Source organism: Papaver somniferum, chromosome 2 (genome assembly GCF_003573695.1).
Source record: "Papaver somniferum cultivar HN1 chromosome 2, ASM357369v1, whole genome shotgun sequence".
Lineage (NCBI taxonomy): Eukaryota > Viridiplantae > Streptophyta > Magnoliopsida > Ranunculales > Papaveraceae > Papaver > Papaver somniferum.
In genome coordinates, this window is record NC_039359.1 from 61,375,832 (window position 1) to 61,381,831 (window position 6,000).

Below are 6,000 nucleotides of genomic sequence, written 5' to 3' on the forward strand. Positions count from 1 at the left end.
AGGAACAAGGTTTATTTTTCCCAACTCTCTTGAGACAAACCGGAGAACATTTTGCATTTTATGAATCTTGCACATCTTCTGAACATGTTTTTTACTACCATAAGAATAATAACATTTGATATTATAAAAGTTATAATGTTGGTTGTTACTTGTTTGTGTAAGATTGTTGACAACTCATTTGTTTCTCTCTCTTCTTCGTGGTTTTGATTTCTTCCTTTCTTCATGATCTTTCCTATTCTGGTTTGAATGATCATCAATCGTTTGTTTGTCCCTACTGTTTTCTCCACTGCAATGTTGATCATTTTCTTTTAGAGAATCCTCTGTTTGAGTACACACAGATTTGACAAACTTTATTTCACTTTTAGGAACTGCAGTATTACTACCTTCATATCCTAGACCACGTGTGTCACCAAGACTTCTCCTTGTTTCCAACAAAGAAAATAAGTTGTTTGAGCTCTCATTAAGTTTTTTCAACATAGATATTTCCTATTTTAATGAAATATTTTCATCCAGAGTAGAGTTAAGAGTTTCCTTTAAACATTTTATGTTGGAAATAAGACCTTTTTATTTTTCCTTGAAGCACTCTTGTTGAGAGTTCAATTTTACTTTAGAGTCATCAAGCTCTTTTTCCAGAAAACACATCTTTTCTTGATATTTTTCTAGATCTTTTTCACAAGCTTCTATATGATGACATTCAATATTCATCCCTTTTCCGTAGTCACGAACTTGTTGTGTGATTTCTTCTTTTAGCAATTTATGCTCTTCATAGAGACTTTCAAGCTTTAATGTTAAATCTCGTTCTCTTTCAAGTGTTGAAAGAAGTTCATTAGAGAAGAAAATAAATTGTTTACTCAATTCCTTTAGTTTAGAATTTTTCACACTTGATCTTTCATTAGAGATCTCAATAATAAAACTCAAAAATGTCTCGTTAGAGATCTCATCAATTGAGCAACCTGAACTTGAAGAACAATCCCTTTTTGAGCACATATCTTGTGACACGTTAATTGAGCCTTTCTTTAGTTTTTTCTCTCGCTTAACTTTGCTTTGTCCCATATCATATAGGTTGGATCGCACCAAACACATATTGTTAGATCTTTTCGTGTTTGCATGCTCTGATACCAATTGAAAAGATGAGGGTACCCAAATATACCTTAAACTAAAACTTTTCCACGTATAAGTCCTTTCTTCGAATGTGATTGTCTATGGACTGAGTCGAGACAATACAACAAATCGGTTCACACTTCGTGTGATCATCTATGGATACGAGATCGAGATAATACGACAACAAGATAACTTGTGTGATTGACTATGGATACAAGATCGAGACAATGCAACAACGAAGTATGTTTACTTGATAAAAGGTTCAGACTTAAACAAACACAACAGGATTACTTATCAAGTAAATAGGAAGTAACGTTTGTGTAATTTACTTTAAATTATAATAACAACAATTATAATTGCGGAAAATACAAGTAAATGACACAGCAAAATTTTGTTAACGAGGAAACCGCAAATATAGAAAAACCACAGGACCTTGTCCAGAATTGAATACTCCCAGGATTAAGCCGCTATACAAAATCAAACCAACTTCATATAGCTGAGACCAAGCAACTAAACCTATAGTTCAACTAGTTCCGTCTGTATTCCCACGCCTCCGACCTGTAATAAGTCACGTACTTGGAACAATTCCTTTGGTTCGTATTCCAAACAGTAAAGGAACAACAAATATGTTTGGTATCAACTCTTTTCAACCAAGTGATGCGAGTTTTACAAAAGGCTCTTCTGTTTATCTCAATAAACTCCTTTGTCAGTTTCTTAGATCTATCTTATTATCAACTACCAAAGTAATTCTTAAGATTTTGCAATCAATATTTTTAATCACAAAGAATTGTATTGATGCCGATCTACACAACTAATCAATCTAATATACCACAAGGATAAACCAATTATAGTTGGATCCTCTTTTACCGAAACAAGTATTGTGCACACCAAAGATTATGAACCCAAATCAGAAATCTTCAAAGTCTTCTTTGTCTTCAAATCTTCTTAGATATTCAATAAACACTTTCACACAATCAACTTGAATCTCTTATGATCAATCACGCACAGAACGGAGTCTGTTAACAATGGATTATCACAAGACCTCTTTAGATCTACAAACAGTCTAAATATCCCCGTCGGAACTTCGATCTAGTTTGAGTGAATCTTATATCAGAAGAGAAGATTATCAAGCATAAACAAACTAGGCGCAATCAAAGTTCAACCACCGTTAGTCAATCAAATAAATCGAAAACAAAAGATAAACCGCAATTATCCAGTTTCCCACCAACGGTACTAATAGATCTTCTCAATCCCAAAGAAGTCTTTAAACTAAGCGGCCGTAAGATATTTCTCCTAATTAGGTTACTATCCTCTCCGAATAGGCGGTTTCACCAGTAGCAGCACAACTGAGATAGTTTTGCTGTATCTGACGATTAGTTTGCTCGAAATACAAACTTTGATATTTATAGACCAAGGAAGTTTTGACACCAAGGAATTTCCAAAACCGAAAATATTCTCAAGATATGCAATATATTCCAGATTCGGTTTCCATAATTCCTGGAAATGCTTTGTCCAAAATAATGACCGAAAATCTATTAGAAAATTTTTAACTAGAAAATAAAAGATTCTCAATTTATTTTGTTCGATCCGGGATTTTATTCCTTTAGCTATTAAGGATTAACTTTGAACAATTAAAGATAAGCGTTACTGCACATGTTCAAAGTATGTCGACATCTTTACTTTGTAAGTCCTCTTTCATACTTACAATCTTGAAACCGATTTTCCAAACTTCCAAACAAGTTTAAAATTGGTTCATTAGACTTTCAAGAACTACGTGATTGATCAAGAACACTCAATCACCAAACATCGGTTTCACGGTTCTACCAAACAAGTTTCGGTTATACCTCCATGTGACTACTTTTCATAGTTACTCTAGTTACCAAAATTCGGGTTACTAGGTACTAGGATCGGTTCCCCACATATATATGGTATCTAACTTGTACTTCCTGCACATGTCCATAGGATAGGTTCCCCTTTGCCTAAAAACGTGTTTCACATGTCCATAGGATCGGTTCCCCTTTCTGCTAAAAACTTATTGCACCTCGTACAAGGATCGATTCCCCTTTGTGATAGGTTGCAACTCTTACTAGGATCGGTTTCCCTTTACCCATAGTCGGTCATACCAATAACATTAAATCGATCATACCATCTCAGGTGATCACTTAAGATCGGTTTCGCTAATAAAAGTCATACCAATACAAAAGTCAGGCCGTTGTGAATAGTTTTACCAAGAACATAAACAAGTCATGAGAGGTTATACTAATCACACATATTGGTAGTTCAAAAGATGTGAAATGAATAACAATACGAATAATGCCTGGCGATTTTTCTTTCGATTCACAAAACAAGTTCATGAATTTAATTCCTTAAAACAAATGTAAAACATTGTCTCATAGGATGAAATCTTCACCTTATACCCATACATAATAACAATAGCATTCAAACGATTATGTCGACGTCGTATTGTTTGAGGGTGAAAACGATTTCCGCTGATTTCGGTAAATTCGAGTGTGTGGGTGAGAAACGAGTCTAAACCTGTTAGAGCATTGCTCGGTCGAACTCGCATGCATTGTTATCTCAATCATGGTTGTCAATGTTAGTGATCAAAAGTATAAGTCTTGATTTCTAGTCTACTATAGCTAAGTCTCAGACTAGGATAGATAGTGTAGTTGAGCTCAAGGACTTCATGGCGATTCATCATACAGGAAGAAGAACTACTCAAGGAACCGGTGGAACTTCTCGACGAAAAGGTATGTGAAGACTTGAACTTATCTATCACTCAAAAGTATATCTACTCTATCTCCTAATTCTTGAGACAAAAAGTCGTATGCTTTATATAGACTTAGATTATACACATATGGTATTTTGAGCCGAGTATACCTTTCCTATCTGTATCTCGAAATATGTGTTGGTAAGCGTTTGGCTTCGACCATGTTTATCTTTACCTAGTGACGTAAGTCATGATATGTTTCAATCACTTCGAATATTGCTTTGACGAGAAATGGTGTAATAACTATATAACGTCCTCTAAGAATGTTTCAATGGTTGGAATGAGAGTTTAGATTACATAACCAATGATGGACATAAGTATTATTGTGGAAACACATATGTGCGTAAGTCATATCCTTTGAACCAAAGTTTGTGAACTTTGTTGATCAAGAGAAACCGGAAGAATGGCTTGTTGCCAAGTCGGCGAACTCAGTACGCGAACTGCCGAACTTCTTATCCCGAGAAATTCTGCTGGAGTTGACAAACTAGCTGCATCCACGAACCCAGTCCGCGAACCGGCGGAAAGTCTTTCCCGAGATTTTCTGCTGGAGTTTCTAAACTCTGCCCGGTTGCTTAAGTCCGCGAACCTAGTGTGCCAACTTAAGAAGGTTATATATCTGAATATGATTTCCGAACTTAAACTTATAAAGACTAAGGAATGCAATTTGCAAACTGTGGTTATAAAGTTCATGAACCGATTCGAGTGAATCAAATCATCTTTGCTTCAATTGTGTCTTGTGTAGTACATAATATTTCCTTGCAATTGAACAACTCTCTAACTAGTTCAATTCAGTCATTTGAACTAGTTATGGTGAAGAAGAATATGGTTGGTATGAAATGCTCATATGGCTAACCTTTTGGTTAACTATTGTTGAACCAACAATGTACACGTTTGGGTACGGTTAACAAACCTAGAAACGTGCATTTTATTTGTGTATAACAAGCTAAGTTTTCGATCCAACGGTTGAGATTGTTTGCTTTGTGAGTCATCTAGTATTGTGAAAAACTAATCCCCACACTTCACGTGTGATACTAGTTTGCATGCTAGAGTCGTTTCTCCTTTAACCTTTGGTTTTCTTATTCTAAAACCAGGTTAACGACTTAAAGACTTCATTGGGATTGTGAAGCCAGACCGATACTACTTTTACCGTAGTTGTGTGATCTGATCTTGCATATTCTATCGTACGAGTACAATCAGATTGATTGGCTTGAGATTAATAGCTCCGATAGGCAAGATATAAAAAGTAGTCGCAAACACCTTCTTCTAATTATTTTTGATTCCGCAACATCTTTTTTCGCTACCATACGATTAAGATTGTTGTGAGGTGATTGATTTATCTAGGCTGTTCTTAGGGAATATAATACCGGATTATCAATTGGTTCCTGTTCACCTTGATTATTATCAAAATACGGAACAAAAACTTTAGGGGTTTTCTGTGGGAGACAGATTGATCCTTTGATAGACTTGTCTGTGTGAGACATATTTGTTTATTGTCAAAGCCTGCGATTTTGGGTCTTAACAACTCTTAGTTGTGGGTGAGATCAGCTAAGGGAATCAAGTGCGCAGTATCCTGCTGGGATCAGAGGCGTAAGGAGTACAACTGTACCTTGGATCAGTAGGAGACTGATTGGGGTTCAAATACAGTCAAGTCCGAAGTTAACTTGGAGTATGCTAGTGTCTTTAGAGGCTTAATACAATGTGTGTTCAATCTGGACTAGGTCCCGGAGTTTTTTTTGCATTTGTGGTTTCCTCGTTAACAAAATTTCCGGTGTCTGTGTTATTTCAGTTTCCGCATTATATTGTTTTATCTTTATAATTGAAATAATATAGGTTATGCGTTAAATCATCAATTAGAGTAATCCAACCTTTGGTTGTTGATTGTCATTGGTTGATCCTTGGATATTGGTCTTTGGTACCATCCAAGTTATTCCTTGTATTTGATTAGTACTCGCAGTTTCTGTTTGAGGAAATCAAATCAAGAGAGAGAGATATAAACTCGTTGATGTAGTTTTAATTGATTGAGTCTTGTTGATTCTCTTAAAAGTATATTCGAGTTTTTCCATACAGATTGCTAAGAGAAATATTGGGCGGTGTTGTTAGACCCCCGCTTTTTCAATTGGTATCAGAGT